Source organism: Muntiacus reevesi, chromosome 12 (genome assembly GCF_963930625.1).
Source record: "Muntiacus reevesi chromosome 12, mMunRee1.1, whole genome shotgun sequence".
Taxonomy (NCBI): Eukaryota; Metazoa; Chordata; class Mammalia; order Artiodactyla; family Cervidae; genus Muntiacus; species Muntiacus reevesi.
The window spans coordinates 37645826-37669376 of record NC_089260.1 but is presented as its reverse complement, the minus strand read 5'-3'; the positions used below and the strand labels follow the sequence as shown (position 1 = coordinate 37669376).

Below are 23551 nucleotides of genomic sequence, written 5' to 3'. Positions count from 1 at the left end.
CGGGAAGATCCCCTGGAGGAGGGCATGGCAACCCACTCAAGTATTCTCGCCTGGAGAATCCCATGGATAGAGGAACCTAGTGGGCTGCAACCCTTAGGGTCACAAAGAGTTGGACACGACTGAAGTGACTTCGCACTCATGCATGGCATGTCAGATGAGGGCCTTCTTCTGAGTCAGACTTCTTATTGTATTTTCACATGGCAGAAGAGGCTAGGGAGCTCTGTGGTGTCTTTTTGTTTGTAGGAACACTAATACCATTCCTGATGGCTGTGCCCTCATGATCTAATCTTTCTCAAAGACCCCACCTACAATGGGAAATTAATATTTCAGCATATGAATTTGGAGGGGCACACAGAGATTCAACCATAGCACTTACTATACCTACATGGACCATTCATGATATTGCTTCTGACACCCTCTCCATTATCTTCATTTCTTATACTCCAATGAGCATTTCTTATATTGATTATAAATGGATCTCCTTTCTGCTCTGATTCTTAACCATTCATTTTCTTGCAACCGTGAATTTATCTTCTCTTTTCCTTAAAAATGCACCCCTCCTTCCTGTTACATATCCATTTCCATTGACTTCTATAGGAAGACCTGCTGATATCTCCCATATACTGTCCACAGCAAGAATTAAGATCTTACTGTGTCTTCCTGTAGCATTCTGTAATACTTTTTACTGTAATTATGAATTTTATTTGGATGTCACATTACATTTAATTCTAGATGGCAAGATCATGGTTTTAGTAACAGTAACACTAGTGTTAGCTTAACCCATGATATACGCTAGCTGTTCAATAAATGTTTGTTGAATGAGTGAATGAATGAATGCATCAATCATCAGCTTGAATCTTAATCACTTTACCTTTTAAAAATCTTCAAAGACATAGTTTTTCAAAAAATTAAGGACTTAGGATCCTAAACTCCATTTGATAAAGGAAATTTTTACTGACACATCATGTTTAAATACCTCTAGGTAAAACCATTAACCCAGGAATTTAAGGTTATCCATTTAGACTCACAAGCCAGTAACTAATACCTCCTGCCCCCACTGTATCAGATGGCATCAGTGCTCACCTCATATCTCCCAGCCTCATCATTCCAGTATATACTGATAGAATCATCTAACATCTGCAATTAGCCACTCTAGGACAGGTCAGAAGTGTACAGGAGTTAATACATCTGCGTGTAGCTCTCAACCAAGGACAGAGGGGGACTGGAAGATAAGTACTTCAGGTTTCTCACCCCGTCTTGGAATAACTCTGAGGTGTGTTCTATAGTGTTTTAGAGAACTCCCCTGGAGGCCTGACAGCAGTTTACTGCAAGAGAAATCTGTTCAGTAATGTACCTCTATTGATTTTCTTTCCATATCTCTACTCTCAAATCCCACTCCACTTCTGAGTTTTCTGGAAGAACCTCCCAGATGAACAGTTGGCATTCAAATTCTTGCCTCAGGTTCTACTTCTAGGGGAATTCAATTTGTAGCATCCTACCAATCCAGTGCTCCTTACAGAGTCATCACTGCTACAAGTATGAAGGCTTGGCTCATTTTGTGTCACTCCGCCTGCATCCTAGTACTTTTAAACAGATTGGCAAGAGCATGACCTTGAAGAGGAAAATAGTTTATATGAGAATGGCCAATGGATAAAGGAAGGGAGAGACAGTGCCATTTGTTTTCCATTGATGATAGTATGAAATTTATAGACAGATGGTCTAACAGGTGTGACTATAGTTTGAGGAGACTGCCCCCTTGGTTGCTAAGGAAACTGCTATTATTATTATGGAAACACAATCTCACAACTTTATTGCTTCACTTGATGTAGCCTGTGTCTTAACTCTAGTATCTTTCTAAATCACTGAATAGCAGTCAACAGATTCATTCTCTTCCCATGACTTCATCACAAAGAGACACACATGTGCGTATACACATACACACACACACTTCTGTGTATGCCAGTGCTAGAAAAGACAAGCTCATGGTGCATGTATGCAATGGATACTGTAAATTACAGGTCTCCATGAAATACTGTTCTACAGGTTTCTATGTTTATTTCATGAATAGTTAAGTTTAGTAAAATTAATAATTTCCTAAAGATCTTGATTAAAACTGAAGAAAGAAAATTCTAAAGAATAAAACTTAGAAACCTGCCTTTTGCCCTCACTTTGTGCCTTAATGAACAACAGATAACAGGGGCTTTTTTGAAGTCTTTGTTTGGGTTGAAGACACAAGAGGCAACCTGTACTCTTATCATAATATGTTAAGTTTGTGAGTATGTAAACGTTTTCATCTCCTGCACTGGCAGGTTCTTTACCACTAGTGCCACCTGAGAAGCCCTTGCAAACTTAGAAAGCATGAATTTTTTGAAAGCTATTATAGTGTTTAGAAGATGTATGCTTGGATGTTTACTTAAAACTGAAAAATGAGGTCTATATATACAAATAATTTCTCTTTCTGTATCCATTTCAGTTTCCTGAGTTTCTGGGAAGGCCTGGTGTCTCCAAAGGAACAGTTTATAGTAGAAGTGTGGAGGTCTGATTCAAGAAAAAATAATCCAGGATAGCCAATGAATTGAGGACAAGAAGGTTTCCAATCAGGTAGGAACACTTAATCTCACACAATCACCTTAAATAAAATGTGCTGTTACCTGGATACGACACAACTGCTTGGAAAAGATGGATTTATAACCTACTCTACAAGGAAACTATCCCCAGTTCCCTTGGAGGTTGTGGTGTTTATCAGAGTACCTTGGGGGGAAATGAATACAATAACACTATGATGCGTTTTTCCATTTTTAGCTCATTGTTGACAAGTACACTTGGTGATCTTGGTGCCTGTGATTTAGTCCCATGAGCTTAGGTATGTGGAACAGCAGTTAACCCTTTTTAGTATTTTCTCCCAAGACAAATCATTTTTATAGGTTGTTTTCATGATCTTCTAGTTGCTTATCACAATTAAGCATCAAGTCTCCTAAATGAGGTATAGTTCCCGTCATTCTGAAATTAGCTTGGTTCTTATTGGGACACATCTTCTTGGTCTTGGCACAAAGTGAGTTCACATAAGGAATTATAAGGAGGAGAATAGGACATGGGAAAGAGGAGTTCATTGTTCCCTGTGCACGTCAGAACTCCTCTGGCAATTGTATTTTCATTAGCAATGTCAACTTAAAAAATATTCACAACCTAAAGGTTGAGAGTTATGTTTTATTTGGTGGGAATTTTTAGGACTTCAAGATCAGGAGGCAGCATCTCAAGTAACCCTGAGAGAACTGCTCCAAGGAGGTGAGACAGGGAGCCAGTTTTATAGAAGTTTTGCAACAAAAGGCAGGTAGACCGAACATCAGAAGATCATTGTTAATTAAAGAAAAATCAGATATTTCAAGTTAAGTAGTTTAGCACTTTTCTATGTATGGGAGGATGCAAGAGTCTGGGCTCACTGAAATCATTCCTTTGATATGCACCTCAGCTATATGGAACCAGTATCCTGTGTTTTCATATCTTGAGCTGCCTCAGGGCTGACCATAGAGAGTGGCTGCAGTCTGACCTCTGCTAGATGGTAGATAGTCTTTCTTTCCTGAGTTCCCTCGGGGCTCACCAGTTTACCATCAGTGATGCCTGCAATCACTGATGACTGTCACATCCTTTGTCTACTGATATGCAAGAAATTTTCCATTTTTCAGAGTTTGTGATAAAACCTTACAGTAAAAGGAATAATGAAGAAGTCTTATTATATGGCTGGACAAAAGATAGTACTGACATCAAAATCAGGGCCTATCTGTCTCATCTGCAGTTATAGAGTCAGTGTTTAGCTGAGTATATATGACTCCTTATTAGTATTCAATAAGAAAAGCATGTTGAATGACTTAAGGATGAATTAATGAATGAAAAAAAGTTAATATAGTAGAAGCTGTGTTTTATCCTTGTATTTTCTTGTGAAACCTCGCAATTCTAAGAATAATTTTAAGACCAATACAGGCCTCATATTTGTCACGGTCTATGACAGAAGTATCCAGAGATGAAAGCCTGGTTCTCAGATGCTGATAAAGTTAACAGAATCTATCAAGTTTAATAATTTACAATTCATCTCATTACATTTAGGCATTTACCTACATGAGCCATATAATTAAATGTTGACTGGAAAAAAAATGCCCAACCTAAAAGTTGAGAATTCTGTTTTATTCAGCAGACATACTGAAGACTTAAGTCTTAGGATTTAAGACTTAAGTCAGGAGACAGCTTCTCAGGTAGCTCTGAAGGACTGTTCTGAATAGGTAAGGGAGGAGCCAGGATATTTAGGACATTTTGCAAAAAAAAAACAGGCAGTCAGAACATCAAAAGATCACTGTTAATTAAAGAAACTAGACATCACAAGTTAATTAATTTAGCACCTCTCAATATCTGGTAAGATGCAAGAATCTGGGCTCATTTGGAATCATTCCATTGTATGCACTTTAAATATCTAGGGCCAGTATTCTGTTTTTTCTATCTTGAGTCCCCCCCTGGTGCAGCTTTGGGGGTGACTGTAGTGGCTGATGGCTTGATGACTATAACATCCTTTGTTACTGATATGACAGGAGACATCTTTGTCCACATAAATGACTTGAATATGGATAGCACATCCCTGGATGTGCAAAACATGATTTTTGGAGCATTTTTACGAAGTTAAGGGCAAATTCAGAATCATTAGCAGCTAAAATTGCTCTTTATACATCTCCACAGGTAGGTAGTCAACTGCTGTTCCTAGCTTCTTTATTCCCAAGGGATAACAAAAGGCCATGTAATTCAAGAAAAAAATGTAAAATTTAGCACCATGCCATTTCCACTAAACCAAACACACAGATATACAGATATACACACACAGATACACAAACTCTCTCAGATATGAAGTAATAACCTAAAATAGGACCCTGGAACTCATTGCAAAATAGCTGATGTACTCATATTTGATAATTTTCTTTGATTAATGTTTGATATTTATATAGATTTATATTAATAACATTCAGAGTTGCTATATGGAAAAATAACTTTGTGCCAATATTGTCTTTGTCTGTGTTATCAATAATGTATGAGATTACCTCCTCTGCTTCATCCTTTTCCTGTAACATCTTATGGGCAGGAGATGTAGTTATCAGTTGTTTTTAAAATTTCTAGGTAGCCAAAAGACTAATATCACTTAAATAAAGAAGGCAAATTATCCCAAAGTAGGTGGCTTCATTATGGAACATAAAGTCCTCATAGTAAAAGGGAAGAACTTCATAGCTAAAAGGCTTCAGTTGCAGAAGATTTGTGAGTAAATATGCATGTTGTTTCAAAGTGGACTTTCTTTTCTATAATTAATGTCTGGGACTTAATCTTTAGTACTAATGGATTTTGATTTTAAAGTATTATTAGGTAATATACCAAAGGATATATTAAATTGGATGTAACTTATGAGAAATTATAAAATAAACTCCTTCAAACACACCACCAAAATTAAGAACTAGAATCAAAATTGTTGAATATTCTCTCTGTTCTCTACCCTGGTTTCACCTTCCTTTCTACCCTGGTTTCACCTTCCTTTCACCACTCTCATCTTGGCTTTCTGTTCAGCATTCATTTAATCTTTATGTGATTTTGCTTGTTATTGAAATTTATAAAATTGATATCATACTTTAGTCTTCTGTGCTTGCTTTTTTACTCAACATCATGTTTCTAAGGTTCATACATTTTGTTTTAACTCATGTTCATTCATTTTACTGGAGAAGGGAATGGCAACCCACTCCAGTATTCTTACCTGGAGAATCACATGGGCAGAGGAGAAAATTCCATATTGCATAAACATAAGAAAATACATTTATTAGTCTATTAATGATATTGAGACCTATTATGAACAGTACTTCCATGAACATCTATTTTAATGTTTCCCGGTACACATGTGCAAGATTTTATTTAACATAAGTAAAAGAGCATACCACTAAGAGTAGAATTGCTGAAAATTCAAATATTCAACTTTAAAATATTATGCCAAATGTTTTCCAAAGCTATATAGTCTGTTTTTAGTCCTTCTGTTCTATAGGTTCACCAGTAAGAATGGACAATCTAGGCAGTATAAATTCTCTTCCAGTTTTTGTATTAGTCTGCTCGGTTTCCCCTAAAAAATTATACCACAGACTTAATGGCTTAAAAAAAGAGAGATTTATCTTCTCCCAGTTCTGGAGGCTAGAATTCCAGGATCAAGGTGTTGGCAGTTTGGTGTCTTTCTGGGGTCTTTTTCCTTGAGTTGCAGATGGCCACTGCCTTCCGGCTGTGTCTTCACATGTCCTTTTCCCTGTGGTTGTGCATCTTTGGTGTCTGTTCCTCTTCTTATGACACTGGTCATATTAGGTTGAGAATCCTTCATTTGTTTAAATAGTTGCCTGTGTTTCCTATTCTGTGAAATTCCAGAAAATATCTTTTCTCCATTATTCTGTTGTTTATCTTTTTCTTACTTATTTCTTATTGTTCTTTGTGCTTAGTCATTCGGTCGTGTCCGGCTCCGAGACCCTTTAAAATGTAGCCTGCCAGGCTTCTCTGTCCATGGGGATTCTCCAGGCAAGAATCCTAGGGTGGGTTGCCATGCCCTCCTCCAGGGGATCTTCCCAACCCAAGGGTTGAACCCCGGGTCTCTTGCATTGCAGGCAGATTCCTTACCAGCTGAGCCACCAGGGAAGCCCTGGTATTGTTCTTTAAATACAAGCAAATAATCCTTGATCAGCTATATCTGACACAAATAAGTTATGTCTTGTCTTCTTCTTACTTTTTTAATGTTATCTAGTGATAAATAGCAGCTCTCAATTTTAATGAAATCAAATTTATCTTTTAGCCTAGTGCCTTTTTGTCTTACTTAAAATATGCTCTCCTAGCTTGATGCTACACAGATATAGTAGATTTTCTTCTGAAAGTTCTAGTGTATCTGTGTTTTATATTCAAGTCATTAATGTATCTAGAATTGACTTGTGTATATATTTCCCAATTTCTTTGTTTTCTTATGAATAATTTAGTTTTCCAGGATCACTTTGAAATGATTTTTTTTTTAGGTGTGTCTGAGCCATTCTTGAACATTTGGCCATTCATATGAATTTCAGAATTAGCTGGTATGCAAAACCTCTGTTAAATATTTTTATTGTAAATATACTGAATGTTTAAGTGAAGTTGGGGAAATTTTATATCATTATGATGGTCTCTTTATCCATAAATAAAATGTATTTCTCCATTTATTTATGTTTCAATGAGGGTTTGTCATTTTATCCATAAACGTCTCGCACATCTTTATTTAGATTTATTCCTCAGCAACTTTTTTTCTATTTTAAAGAATTGTTAAGCTCTTTCTTTTTGCTGGATTAGAGAATCCAGTAGGTTTTTGTATCTTGAGCTTACATCTATCCATCTTGCTAATATTGCTTCTTAGTAAGAGAGAGAAGTTTCTTAGCAAAATGGAATAAATGTAAAATTAAATAAAAATGTTATGGGTCAGCTCTGGTAAATAATAGAACTCTCTGTGATAATGGAAATGTTCTTGTGCTCTGCTTGCACTTAGTCGCTCAGTCTTGTCTGACTCTTTGCGATCCCATGGACTGTAGCCCGTTCTCCTCTGTCCATGGGATTCTCCAGACAAGAATACTGGAGCGGGTTGCCAGGCCCTGCTCCAGAGGATCTTCCCAACCCAAGGGTTGAACCCAGGTCTCCTGCATTGCAGGTTCTTAGTGCTATCAAATCTATAGCCATTAGTCACAGATGTTTTAAAAAAATTTTAACATAAATTAAATAAAATCAATAAGATTAAAAATTCAGTTCTTGAGTCACACTTGCCCACATTTCAGGTATTTAATAGCCACTTGTTAATAAGGGACGCTATATTGGACATTTGGCTCTAGACTATTAGACTGTGGAGCCATGCAGTTCTGGGATTTTATCTTTGTCAGTGGCCTAATGAGATCTTTTCATGTGCCTATTATTCTGTTATTAAAAAGAAAAGTTACTTAACAGTCATCTCTAACATTTTGTGGAGAAGGCAATGGCACCCCACTCCAGTACTCTTGCCTGGAAAATCCCATGGATGTAGGGGCCTGGTAGGCTGCAGCCCATGGGGTCACAAAGAGTCAGACACAACTGAGCGACTTCACTTTCACGCATTGGAGAAGGAAATGGCAACCCACTCCAGTGCTCTTGCCTGGAGAATCCCAGCGACGGGGGAGCCTGGTGGGCTGCCATCTATGGGATCACACAGAGTTGGACACGACTGAAGCGACTTAGCAGCAGCAGCAGCAGCTAACGTTTTGAAATAATCCAACATACAGCTTTCACCACCCGTGAATTTCTTGAACCATATTTATGTTTCTAAACTACTTCTCGAATCAAGTGTTCACTTGATTCATGACCTTATAAATGCAATTTTGATCATTTTCCCCTGAAATCTCATATTTGTATAACCATCTGGAAATGTATTTCCTACCTTTTTGCCCTCTTGTAAGCTCTTCCTGTATTTTAATCCTCATGAGCTTATATCCCCTAATGTTAAATACTTAATATCAGTAGTTTGTAAAAAAATTTAAGAGATCATTGGTAAGCTCTTTTTTTTGACCATCTGTATATTTAAACAGTGTGTTGCAATAAGAAATAATGCTTAGTAATAAAAAGACCCAAACTGTAGTTTTACCCATAAAAATGAACTTTATATGCATTCAAATAAGGTTCATAATAAGGTATATAAGATTAATTCTCATTCTAAAATTGTTATGATTATTTGGGCTTCCCTGGTAGCTCAGTTGGTAAAGAATTTGCCTGCAATGCAGGAAAACCTCGTTCGATTCCTGGGTTGGGAAGATCCGCTGGAGAATGGATGGGCTACCCACTCCAATATTCTTGGGCCTCCCTGTGGCTCAGATGGTAAAAGATCCACCTGCAGTGCGGGGAGGCCTGGGTTGGATCCCTGGAGAAGGGAAGTGCTACCCACTCTGGTATTCTGGCCTGGAGAATTCCATGGACAGAGGAGCCTGGCAGTCTACAGTCCTAATTTTCCCCTAAGTTTAAATACTTACTATAAATAGTTTGTAAAAAATAAAAAGAAATCACTGGTAAGCTCTTTTATTTTCAGTCATCTATACATTTAAACAATGTGTTGCAATAAGAAATAATCCTTGGTAATCAAAAGACCCAAGTCATAATTTCACCCATAAACACGAACTCTGTATGTATTCAAGTAAGGTTTATATAAGGTACATAAGATTTATTCAGATTCTAAAATTGTTATGATTATTTAGAAAGTTATGTTTGAAATATGATAAGATTCAAAACCAATAAAGGTTTGAAATCTATTTAAAGAATCTATAAAGAATTCAAGTATTTTACCTTTTTCCCTTATTTGACATTAACCTGTACTCCTTCATCTTTCACTTACAGCATGCTGTAGCTGCAGTTGACACAAAGACAAAATATAATGTCTAAATATTATGTACTTTTTTTTAATGAATACTTTTGTTTAAATTTGTTATAACCTAAATTCTTGATTCCCCTTTCACAACTTTTTCTATTCTCCATGCTACTGCAATCAATCACTTGTGATAGAAAATTATTCCTTTCTTTTTGTTTGCTAATACTTTTTTAAAAATATCATGTTTCAAACTATCACCAATTCAGAAAACATTGAAAAATGAGCCTCAGAATTCCCAGCATTAATGTTTTTTTTTGTTTTTTGTTTTTTTTTTATTAGTTGGAGGCCAATTACTTCACAACATTTCAGTGGGTTTTGTCATACATTGACACGAATCAGCCATAGAGTTACACGTATTCCCCATCCCGATCCCCCCTCCCACCTCCCTCGCCACCCGACTCCTCTGGGTCCTCCCAGCGCACCAGGCCCGAGCACTCGTCTCATGCATCTCACCTGGGCTAGTGATCTGTTTCACCATAGATAATATACATGCTGTTCTCTTGAAACATCCCACCCTCACCTTCTCCCACAGAGTTCAAAAGTCTGTTCTGTACTTCTGTGTCTCTTTTTCTGTTTTGTATATAGGGTTATCATTACCATCTTTCTAAATTCCATATATATGTGTTAGTATGCTGTAATGTTCTTTATCTTTCTGGCTTACTTCACTCTGTATAATGGGCTCCAGTTTCGTCCATCTCATTAGAACTGATTCAAATGAATTCTTTTTAACGGCTGAGTAATATTCCATGGTGTATATGTACCACAGCTTCCTTATCCATTCATCTGCTGATGGGCATCTAGGTTGCTTCCATGTCCTGGCTATTATAAACAGTGCTGCGATGAACATTGGGGTTCACGTGTCTCTTTCAGATCTGGTTTCCTTGGTGTGTATGCCCAGAAGTGGTATTGCTGGGTCATATGGCAGTTCTATTTCCAGTTTTTTAAGAAATCTCCACACTGTTTTCCATAGTGGCTGTACTAGTTTGCATTCCCACCAACAGTGTAAGAGGGTTTCCTTTTCTCCAAACCCTCTCCAGCATTTATTGCTTGTAGACTTTTGGATAGCATCCATCCTGACTGGCGTGTAATGGTACCCCATTGTGGTTTTGATTTGCATTTCTCTAATAATGAGTGATGTTGAGCATCTTTTCATGTGTTTGTTAGCCATCTGTATGTCTTCTTTGGAGAAATGTCTGTTTAGTTCTTTGGCCCATTTTTTGATTGGGTCATTTATTTTTCTGGAATTGAGCTGCAGGAGTTGCTTGTATATTTTTGAGATTAATCCTTTGTCTGTTTCTTCATTTGCTATCATTTTCTCCCATTCTGAGGGCTGTCTTTTCACCTTACTTATAGTTTCCTTTGTAGTGCAGAAGCTTTTAAGTTTCATTAGGTCCCATTTGTTTAGTTTTGCTTTTATTTCCAATATTCTGGGAGGTGGGTCATAGAGGACCCTGCTGAGATTTATGTCGGAGAGTGTTTTGCCTATGTTCTCCTCTAGGAGTTTTATAGTTTCTGGTCTTACATTTAGATCTTTAATCCATTTTGAGTTTATTTTTGTGTATGGTGTTAGAAAGTGATCTAGTTTCATTCTTTTACAAGTGGTTGACCAGTTTTCCCAGCACCACTTGTTAAAGAGGTTGTCTTTTTTCCATTGTATATCCTTGCCTCCTTTGTCAAAGATAAGGTGTCCATAGGTTCGTGGATTTATCTCTGGGCTTTCTATTCTGTTCCATTGATCTATATTTCTGTCTTTGTGCCAGTACCATACTGTCTTGATGACTGTGGCTTTGTAGTAGAGTTTGAAGTCAGGCAGGTTGATTCCTCCAGTTCCATTCTTCTTTCTCAAGATTACTTTGGCTATTCGTGGTTTTCTGTATTTCCATACAAATTGTGAAATTATTTGTTCTAGTTCTGTGAAAAATACCGTTGGTAGCTTGATAGGGATTGCATTGAATCTATAGATTGCTTTGGGTAGAATAGCCATTTTGACAATATTGCTTCTTCCAATCCATGAACACGGTATGTTTCTCCATCTGTTTGTGTCCTCTTTGATTTCTTTCATCAGTGTTTTATAGTTTTCTATGTACAGGTCTTTTGTTTCTTTAGGTAGATATACTCCTAAGTATTTTATTCTTTTTGTAGCAATGGTGAATGGTATTGTTTCCTTAATTTCTCTTTCTGTTTTTTCATTGTTAGTGCATAGGAATGCAAGGGATTTCTGTGTGTTAATTTTATATCCTGCAACTTTACTATATTCGTTGATTAGCTCTAGTAATTTTCTGGAAGAGTCTTTAGGGTTTTCTATGTAGAGGATCATGTCATCTGCAAACAGCAAGAGTTTCACTTCTTCTTTTCCTATCTGGATTCCTTTTACCTCTTTTTCTGCTCTGATTGCTGTGGCCAAAACTTCCAAGACTATGTTGAATAGTGGTGGTGAGAGTGGGCACCCTTGTCTTGTTCCTGATTTCAGGGGAAATGCTTTCAATTTTTCACCATTGAGGGTGATGCTTGCTGTGAGTTTGTCATATATAGCTTTTATTATGTTGAGGTATGTTCCCTCTATTCCTGCTTTCTGGAGAGTTTTAATCATAAATGAGTGTTGAATTTTGTCACAGGCTTTCTCTGCATCTCTTGAGATAATCATATGGTTTTTATCTTTCAATTTGTTAATGTGGTGTATTACATTGATTGACTTGCGGATATTAAAGAATCCTTGCATTCCTGGGATAAAGCCCACTTGGTCATGGTGTATGAATTTTTAGCATTAATGTTTTATTTCATTGGCTGTCAGGACACCATCCTTTCCTAGATTTCTCCCCTCCTCACTTGCCATTCACAGTTTCCTTTGTGATGCCTCCCACCCCTCACAAAATTCAAAGACACTTGCTCCTTGGAAGAAAAGCTATGACAAACCTAGGCAGCATATTAAAAAGCAGAGACATACATCACTTTGCCAGCAAAGGTTGATATAGTCAAAGCTAAGGTTTTTCCAGTAGTCATGTGTGGATGTGAGAGTTGTTCCATAAATAAGGCTGAGTCCAAATAATTGATGTTTTTGCACTGTGGTGCTGGAGAAGACTCTTGAAGGTCCCTTGGACAGCAAGAAGATCAAACCAGTCAGTCCTGAAAGAAATCAAACCAGTCAATCGTAAAAAAATTTGACCCTGAATATTCACTGGAAGGACTGATGCTAAAGTTGAAGCTCCAGTACTTTGACCACCTGATGCAAAGAGCTGACTCATTGGAAAAAACCCTGATGCTGGGAAAGACTGAGGACAAAAGGAGAAAGGGGTGACAGAGGATGAGATGGTTAGATAATCACCAACTCAATAGATGTGAGTTTGACTCAGTAGACATGAGTTTGAGCATATTCCAGGAGATAGTGAAGGACTGGGAAGCCTAGTGAGCTGCAGTCCATGGGGTCGTAAAGAGTTGGACATGACTTAGTGACTGAACATCCTACCCCTCAGTGTCTGTTAGAATGCCCTGATGATCATTCCCAACCCTTATCACTCTCCACTTACTGTCACTATTTATAAGTTTTATCCTAGTTCCATTACATTAATGAGAGGATGACTGTGAATCCCAAATTCATACTTCTAGGCCTAACCATTCAACCAGGCTCCAGGCTCCTAACTCCAATTTCCCACTAAGTATCTCCAATATATGCACGATAGGCATTTCAAACTTAGCAAATAAAGCAAAATATTTTGCTTTGATCCACCCATTTTACTCTAGTTTCCCCCCATAACTCATCCAGTTGTTCAGGCCAAAAATGTTAGATCTATCCTTAAACTCTTCCCACAGTTCCTACATCCAGGCTATTAGAAATCCTTGTCAGCTCTAACTTGAAAATACATTCTGAATCTATTTACCTCTCAACTTACTATTGCCATCTTCACCTTACTCCAAGCTATCACTACTAGCCTCATCTAATTCAATAGGCAGCCTCTTCCAGCAATCTTCCTGCTTCCTCATTACCCCAATCCTTATAGTCTTTAACCAGTACAATAGCCAGAATAATCTTTAAAAAGCATAAATCATATCACATTATTTCTCAGAACCTGTTACCATGACTCTTAGAATAAAACTTAACTATTTTTACCTGTTTACATGCTTTATTCAGTATTTCTCCTGCCTTGCCCAGCAAACTCATCTACTGCTACCATTGCCTCATATAACCACACCCAGAATTTCTTTTTGCAATGGCCTTCCCAGTATCAGGGCTTTTGCACTTGCTATTCCCTAAAACCTGGAAGATTTTGAAAATTGGTAAGAATCCTCCCAACAGAGATCTTAGGTGGCATTTACATTTCATTTTGTAGAGTTGTTTGGTAGAAGATATTTTTGCAGCAGAAGATAGATACATTTTACTTTGGAGACTATTCACACATGTAGCAGTTTACAGGTTGGTTAAATAGCAAATGTGAATTGATAAAGCTAATTAAAAAAAAAGAACTGTAATTGATGAGACCTATGTGTTTTAAACCGTGAACTTCAAGTGATTAGACATAGTTTCAGTATCAATATTTAATTTATGAGAATCAGCTAAGGTCTTTTCCAAATACCCATTATCCCCTACAGAACTTCTGAACAGATATCATGACAGAGTCCATGGATCTGAATTTTAGCAGGTACCTTAGTTGATTCTGTTGCAGGTGGTATTCAGTCCTTAAGAGACACCAAGCTGGGAGCACAGCAGTAAAGAATAACCTCCCAGACACAGGTTTGATTCCTGGGTGGGGAATATCCCCTTAAGGAGGAAATGGCAACCCACTCCAGGATTCTTGTCTGGGAAATCCAAAGACAAGAAAGTCTGGCAGGCTCCAGTTCTTGGGGTTGCAAAGAGTTGGACACGACTTAGTGACTGAACAACAGGCTTGTGTATTTGCTGAGATATAAGGATATCAGTAAAAGTAGAAAGTCAAGAAACACCTGGAGTAACAGGCAAATTTGGGCTGGGAGTACAGAATGAAGAAGGGCAAAGGCTGATAGAGTTCTGCCAAGAGAATGCACTGGTCATAGCAAACACCCTCTTCCAACAACACAAGAGAAGACTCTACACATGGACATCACCAGATGGCCAACACCAAATCAGATTGATTATATTATTTGCAGCCAAAGATGGAGAAGCTCTATACAGTCAGCAAAAACAAGACCTGGAGCTGACTGTGGTTCAGTTCATGAACTCCTTTTGCCAAATTCAGACTGAAATTGAAGAAAGTGGAGAAAACCACTAGACCATTCAGATGTGACCTAAATCAAATCCCTTATGACTATACAGTGGAAATGAGAAATAGATTTAAGGGACTAGATCTGATAGACAGAGTGCCTGATGAACTATGGACAGAGGTTTGTGACATTGTACAGGAGACAGGAATCAAGACCATCGCCAAGAAAAAGAAATGCAAAAAAGCAAAATGGCTATCTGAGGAGACCTTACAAATAGCTGTGAAAAGAAGGGAAGCGAAAAGCAAAGGAGAAAAGGAAAAATATACCAAACTGCATGCAGAATTCCAAAGAATAGCAAGAAGAGATTAAAAAAGCCTTCCTCAGCCATCAGTGCAAAGCAATAGAGGAAAACAATAGAATGGGAAAGACTAGAGATCTCTTCAAGAAAATTAGAGATACCAAGGGAACATTTCATGCAAAGATGGGCTCAGTAAAGGACAGAAATGGTATGGACCTAACAGAAGCAGAGATATTAAGAAGAGGTGGCAAGAATACACAGAAGAACTGTACAAAAAAGATCTTCATGTCCCAGATAACCATGATGGTGTGATCACTCACCTAGAGCCAGACATCCTGGAATGTAAAGTCAGGTGGACCTTAGGAAGCTTCACTATGAACAAAGCTAGTGGAGATGATAGAATTCCAGTTGAGCTATTTCAAATCCTGAAAGATGATACTGTGAAAGTGCTACCCTCAATATGCCAGCAAATTTGGAAAACTCAGCAGTGGCCACAGGAATGGAAAAGGTCAGTTTTCATTCCAATCCCAAAGAAAGATACAGTGTCCCCATTCCAATGCTAAAGAATGCTCAGACTACTGCACAATTGCAGTCATCTCACACGCTAGTAAAGTGATGCTCAAAATTCTCCAAACCAGGCTTCAGCAATACGTGAACCATGAACTTCCAGATGTTCAAGCTGGTTTTAGAAAAGGCAGAGGAACCAGAGATCAAATTGCCAACATCCTCTGTATCATCGATAAAGCAAGAGAGTTCCAGAATAACATCTATTTCTGGTTTATTGACTATGCCAAATCCTTTGACTGTGTGGATCATAAAAAAATTGTGGAAAATTCTGAAAGAGATGGGAATACCAGACCACCTGACCTGACTCTTGAGAAACCTGTATGCAGGTCAGGAAGCAACAATTAGAACTGGACATGGAACAACAGACTGGTTCCAAATAGGAAAAGAAGTACATCAAGGCTGTATATTGTCACCCTGCTTATTTAACTTATATGCAGAGTACATCATGAGAAACACTGGGCTGGAGGAAGCACAAGCTGTAATCATGATTGCCAGGAGAAATACCAATAACCTCAGATATGCAGATGACACCACCCTTATGGCAGAAAGTGAAGAAGAACTAAAGAGCCTCTTGATGAAAGTGAAAGAGGAGAGTGAAAAAGTTGGCTTAAAGCTTAACATTCAGAAAACTAAGATCATGGCGTCCAGTCCCATCACTTCATGGCAAACAGATGGGGAAACAGTGGAAACAGTGGCTGACTTTATTTTTCTGGGCTCCCAAATCACTGCAGATGGTGATTGCAGCCATGAAATTAAAAGATGCTTACTCCTTGGAAGGAAAGTTATGACCAACCTAGATAGCATATTAAAAAGCAGAGACATTACTTTGCCAACAAAGGTCCGTCTAGTCAAGGCTATTGTTTTTCTAGTGGTCATGTATGGATGTGAGAGTTGGACTATAAAGAAAGCTGAGTGCCGAAGAATTGATGCTTTTGAACTGTGGTGTTGGAGAAGACTCTTGAGAGTCCCTTGGACTGCAAGGAGAGCCAAGCAGTCCATCCTAAAGGAGATCAGTACTGGGTGTTCATTGGAAGGACTGATGCTGAAGGTGAAACTCCAATACTTTGGCCACCTGATGCAAAGAGCTGACTAATTTGAAAAGACCCAGATGCTGGGAAAGATTGAGGGCAGGAGGAGAAGGGGACGATAGAGGATGAGATGGTTGGATGGCATCACCTACTCGATGGACATGGGTTTGGGTAGACTCTGGGAGTTGGTGATGGACAGGGGGGCCTGGCATGCTGCGGTTCATGAGGTCGCAAAGAGTCAGACACAACTGAGCGACTGAACTGAACTGAACTAAAGAAGATCAGATTCAGTACTAATTATCATGAAACTCACCAATGAGATGCAACTGAGGATCAAGTGACAAAAGAGAAAGAGGATCAAATTGTGTTTGATGAGGAACAGTATATTTAGATAATTACAAAGTAGTTTACCACAAAATTATTAATATTGAAGGAGAAAAAATAACTTTACAATGGAGAAGACTGGTTAGATACCCCTTATTCAAATGAGTAAAATAATATTCCAGTAGGGTTACAAGTTAAAAGTTTGCCAAAATTTTTGATAGGATGCAGTAAGAACAAGAGCTTCACCACTTGTTATTCCTGCCAATTACACATATCCTGAATCTAATCAGACAAATACAAACTAAATCCTACAAAACAACTTATTTATAATCATTAAAATTTTCTAGTTAATGAAATTTAGTGGAAGCCTGAAAATTTTTCGAGATTAATACTAAAGAGACAGGCCAACTAAATGCAATATATGAGTCTGGGCTGATCATTTTCTTATGAATGGCTTGACTGGGACAACTGTCAAAACGGAAAGGAGACTCAATATTAGACAGCCATGTAGTAATGAGTCAGTGTTAATTTCCTGATTTTTATGATTATATTTGAATATACTGAATATATGTTTGTCGGAAATACTGGATTTGGGGGAGACATTGCATTGTGTTGGCAGTTATTCTCAAATGGTTTGAGAAATAAATTGTTTTTATTGTCATTTTAACTTTTCTGTAATTTTTGAGATTGTTGAAAAAAATACAAAATAAGAGGAAAAGATCCCTCAGTTATGTAATCCTCTTTTTCTTGTCTAATCGCAAAGTTAAAAAGCTCATTTATACCATTGTAAAAATTATGCTCAACTATTCAGTCTATTTGATTTCTGTTATTAATAGCATAATATCTTATTTTCTATTTGAGATTTTTTTATTTTCCCTAATTATGCATTTTGTTTTTCACTCTATGAATTTGGTAAAGTCCTCAGTATTAAAATAAAATAAAGATTCCTAGAAATGAAAATAAGTTCTTAGAGAAATTTATAAATGTCTACCTGACTTTAAAAATGGAGTAAATTTTCATGATTTCTATAAGGGAAAGAAACTATACAGAGCACTTCTGTGCAGAAACTCAAAATGGTTGCATATGTTTATCTGTTAAGAGGTCTGTGATAAACAACAGCTATATGTTCAAACTTACATGCAACTGTTTAAATCACATTTCATATCAGTCCATGTAACCGGACAATTCATGAAGTAAATTAAAACAATTCTTACTTTCAATACTATCTAAGGTCAACACTTTGAATAATGAAAAACTTATCTTTCGCTCTAAGAAAACTGGTCGGTTATTAGTTAAAGCAGATGTGTTGTCCTATTGGCCTGCACCTGGTTATAAATAGCAGTGTGACTTGAGAACACCCTGGACACAGAGTGGACTTTCTAAATATAGCTTTTCCTTTCCACAAAGGCATTTTACAAGAATGCTACCTTTGTGAAAATGTAGCCTTTAAAGAGGATACAGGCACCAAAGTCAGTGACTTTTAGACACAAAAAAGATTTGAAATATTTTCTTAGCCTGGGAACCCACATTTTAGAGGCATAGAAACTGAAGTCCAATGAAATTAAATATTTTGCCCTTCATCAAAAGGCAAACAAGTAATAATGACAGCACTCAAGCCTCTATCTTCTGAATCCATTGAATGCAGCATATAATAGTTTGCAATAACTGCTTATTGTCATTGCCCTCAACACCACATTCCTTCTGTGCCTTAGCACTCTTGCTTTTTTAAGAGGGATGATAATATTATCAGCAAGCTTTAGTTACAAATAATTTTTTTTAAATTTTGCTGTTTTGTAATTCATTTTTGAAAAATTTATTTCTGTATTAAAAATGTGTGAGCACAATTTCCTTCATTCTTGAAACACCTCTCCCTGCATTTACCATCTTTTATTGTTAAATTATTGTGTAGCAGTAAGTACAAAAACACATATAGTAGAGGAGATAAGTGTCAGAAGCAACAAAGTGTGTGTGGAGAGGATGGGAGGCAGGGGGCGGTTAGAGCTGTCATACCTTAAAGGGAGATGGGAAGAGGGGGAAGAGAAGAAAAATTTGTTTGTTTGAAAAAAATATAATGGCAAATTAGACAGTGTCTAAACTTAATACAGTGTATTTTCCTTAATTTAAATTCCAGGTTAACTTCCATTGTTTGCATTGCCACAGACAAGAAAATAAACAAAGCAAAGAGATTTTTGTGTACTGTACCATAATTTTACATTAATTTCATAAAGATTTCTATAGGACTGTAAAAATAAATTTAAAAAGCAGTAGTCTTATCTTTAACTTATTTTACCTGCTTCCTTGCACTTTAATAAGTTGGTAAATGACATTTAAATTCAATAGTTTCAATGAATTCTGTTCCACAGTTTTAAATATACTGGTGATTATGTGTGTGTGTACATGCATGTGTACCTTTACAGCCAGTAAAATAAAGTTTTTGATCAAATAATTATTATCATCTAGACTAAAATCAGATATGATAGAGGGGCCAGCCATTGGTAAGTTTAAAAATCACCCTGGGTGATTAATACATGTAACAGGACTGCAGGTCTCTCTTTAGATTAAGCACTTAACTGCAATTATAACTAAAAATGGCTCTAATTTCATACCTGAAATCTGCTTTATTTAGAATTCTTTTGCTTGTTCTGTTTCTATAGTCTTTGTTGTGCTATAAAAATATCAGAATTGTGAATTAATGAACTGATATGTAAAAGTGAAATACTGGACGATAAGAGAAACATGAAGTCCTCTAATTGTCATGCAAATAAGTTTGGTTGGCACAAAATTGGAAATTAGATAAACACATTACATGAATGCTACGTCACTTCAGTCGTGTCCAACTCTTTGTGATCCTATGCACTGTAGCCTGCCAGGCTCCTCTGTGCATGGGATTTCCCAGGCAAGAATACTGGAATAGATTGCCATGCCCTCCTTCAGGGGATCTTTTCAGCCCAGGAATCAAACCCACATCTCCTGTGGCTCCCACATTGCAGGCAGGATCTTTACCCCTGAGCCACCAGGGAAGCCAAGGAAAAGACATTAATAAATTATGTCTTTAATAATAAATTAATTATTATTAAAAAATTAATAAATTAAAATCTTTTACTTACGTCAGTACAAAAGAAATCCTAATTTGTACCACAAGGTAATGAATTCAGTACTTTTCATTTGTTAAACGTGTGCCTGGTACCCTGCACTGTGCATATAAAACTTCGGAAATTTGGAGGACAAACAAGAAAAACGGAAGCTCTCTACCTTCTAGTTATTTATACTGTAGTCAATTAAAGTTCTCTACTTTGAGATTTTTTTTAATTCCTCAGTTCATTGTAATATCTTCATCGGTTTTCTTTGTTAAAACCAATCTTTAGCACTTTAAATAGCTTTTTCAATGTTCCTGTTAATGAAATACAGTCATAATAGTAACTTATAATGCTAATAATGTAGTTGATAGGAGAAATGCTCAAAATTGATTGGAAAGTGATTTTCATAATCTACAAAATGTCATGAGGTTTCCCAGGTAACAACTTCTCTCCTATGCAAAAATGCACTTATTGTTTATCATCTAAGCTTATAAAAACTGTCTTACTTTACTCATATACTAGTTTTACAACGTTCTTTAATTCATATTTTAAAGTATTTTGTTCAGTTATCTCTCTGAAAACTGTTGATTTATATATATTATATAAATGTTAATATGTATTTTTCAGTGGTTTGTTAAAAAATGGCTTTTTAAACTGCTTAAATTTGTTTAATTTATATTGCCCTTCAGCATTTCCTTTTCTCACTGAAGCCTGTCCTATTGATTTCAAAATGACTGAAAAATCTGAAAATTCCATTTAAAGTAGATGTATGAAACATTTTCAAGATAATAAGAGTATTAAACATTGTGCTGAAGATCATTCCATTAATAAAGAGATTAGTCAATAACCCTAACATTCAGACATATAATAAAAATGAAAAATATTAATCATAATACTGAAAACAATGACATTTTCAATAAAGGAGCTATTGAATATTGTATAGGAAACTAGTATTTACAGAGCAGATAAATTGGCAGTGACTATGCATATATTTAAAATATGTTGAAACACAGTCATAAAAACAGTTTTCTTTTTGGCGGAAAAGAGGCATATTGAAGTATTCAAGCACTACGTCAACTGGAATAGACAGACACCATGCAGAAAGCACGTGATCGTAAAGAGCAGATATTAGCATTTGTGTGAATATGTGTGCTTTTAATTAATGAATTTTCATTCATTCAGAAAGGAAAAGAATGATTATTTTATTTTATTTTATTTTCCATTTATTTTTATTAGTTGGAGGCTAATTACTTTACAATATTGTAGTGGTTTTTGCCATACATTGACATGAATCAGCCGGGGCTGGTGCACTGGGATAACTTTATTTTAACTGTGGCATTATGATAAGCCGAAGTTCCATTCTTCGATTTTTACTGCTGTTCCTTTGTGTGTGTTCAGTCGCTCAGTCTTGTCTAACTCTTTGCAACCCTATGGACTGTAACCCACCAGGTCCTCAGTCTGTGGAATTTTCCAAGCAAGAATCCAGAGCAGGTTGCCGTTTCCTACTCCAGGGGATCTTCTCAACCCAAGGATAGAACCTGTGTCTCTTGACCCTCCTGCATTGGCAGGCAGACTTCAGTATTCACCAAAGAACACTATACTGTCATTTATCAAATTAGAAATTTGGAAGCAATCCTGGGATTCTCATTATAGAGTCCCCTGCCTTCATGCTCTCCACTCAGTAAGAATCCCTGACTTTCCTGTATGGGAAAGCTCTTTCCAATGCACACCTGCTCTGTCACTCTCCAGGGCCAGCATCTCTGCCTCAGCATCCTAGTGAAGTCACTTCTATTGCAATGTGTGCAGGGCCATTTTTAAACCTTTCTCAGTCCTAGGTAATTGCACTTTTAGAAGCTTCACCCTAAATGTTATCAAATGCATTAAAATATGCTGGAGAAAAACATGGTCCCAAAGAATAAAGGCCACCTTTAGAATTTATTGCCACCCTGTTTACAATAGCCAAGGCATGGAATCAACCTAAATGCTCATCAACAGAGGAATGGATAAGAAGATATCACACATGCACACACTCACACGCACACACGCACACACACACACACACACACACATATATACAATGGAATATTACCCATTAGAAAGAATGAAATAATGCCATTAGCAGCAACATGGATAGATCTAGAGACTGTCATAGTGAGTGAAGTAAGAGAGAGAAGGAGCAATATGACATCCCTTAAAAGTGAAATCTAAAAAGAAATGATACAAATGAACTTTAAAAACATTAAGAGACTCACAGACTTAAGAGAATGAACTTAGGGTTGCTGGGGGTGGGGTACTATATGGGGAAGGATAGTTAGGGAGTCTCAGATGGACATGCACACACTGCTGTATTTTAAATGGATAACCAGCGAGGACATACTGTACAGCACATGGAACTCTGCTCAGGGTTATGAAGCGACCTGGATGGGGGAGAGTTTGAGGGAGAATGGATCCATGTGTATGTATGGCTGAGTTCTTTCGCTGCTCACCCGAAACTATCACAATGTTGTTAATCTGCTATACTCCAATACAAACTAAAAGTCATCCTTATTTTTATTAAAGGTGACCAAATCCCATATTCAATATAATTATAGGTGACTGTATGAAAGTTAAGTAACACTACCATTGATGAGTTGTAGTGATATTAGTTGGAAATATCAATAAACAAGTTTTTATCACAGTTTTGTAGATTTTTATTCATATTTCACAGCCATTTTTCAGGTGTCAAAACAATTTTCTAAGTCCTTCTCAAACTCCTATTCCCTAGTGAGTGTGCTTTTACTGTCACAGCGATAAATAGCCACGACAGCAAGATGTCTGAAGATAAAGACCATCACATGGATAAGTAGACCAGATATGTGGAAGTGGGAATACAAAATGTTTGCAGAAAAGAATATAGAAATCAAGAAATGAATTGCAGTGTCAGTGAATATGATGAGTATCTGATGATGATATTAAAAAGTTGGGTTCTGTAGGGATGTCAATAAAATATCACCCTACATAGTAAGTCTCAACACAGTATGTGAACTGCTTACATATTTAAAATAAATGCTGATGGCAAGCCATCAAAAAAAAATTAAGTATAGTATGTTCCAAAATGAATGCTGGAAAATGTCAATTGGTTTTGTAACTGGTTGAATCACCTATCAGTTTCATAACAGTGTTTCTAAACCTTTATTATCCTATCTGTAAAACTGAGATAATGAGCATTCCTATTTGATACACTTGTTGATAAATTTATGCAATTCGCATAAATGTCTTAGTGACCTTTCTGGCAAATACTTGATATTTTTGTTATTATTGATAAATAATTAGTAAACAATATCTGTTTTATGATCATAGTTACAACTTGGATCAGAACAGACAATATTACTGAGATTGATTTGATCAGATAGAAAAGTTAATAGAGTTATTTTGAGAAGAAATGTGTTGATGTTCAAACATCCTTTCAAAAGCTAAACATTTATTTAATGTAGAAAAATAGTTTAATGAGAAGGTACAGATTTTAAAAGTATGTTTCCTCTTTGGACTCAGGGAGAGCCAGGACAGGAGATTAAACAAAGGCTTTAGAGAGTATTATATAATAAAGAACAGCAGCAACACCAGGCTATTGATGCTTTTGTGGTTTTGATGTGAA

The 23551-nt window shown here is 36.8% G+C and overlaps 1 protein-coding gene across 2 annotated transcripts in view; it reads left to right on the top strand.

The window, feature by feature from the left end:
- PKIA (cAMP-dependent protein kinase inhibitor alpha) overlaps window positions 1-23551 on the top strand; it is a 98385-nt gene that overhangs the window by 52646 nt on the left and 22188 nt on the right. The window contains exon 2 of one of the 2 annotated variants that reach the window (XM_065903125.1): window positions 2474-2601. The exons of the other annotated variant lie outside the window; for it this stretch is intronic. The gene's annotated coding sequence lies outside the window, so the exon portion shown is untranslated. The remainder of the gene's footprint in view (window positions 1-2473; window positions 2602-23551) is intronic. 2 annotated transcript variants of the gene reach the window in all.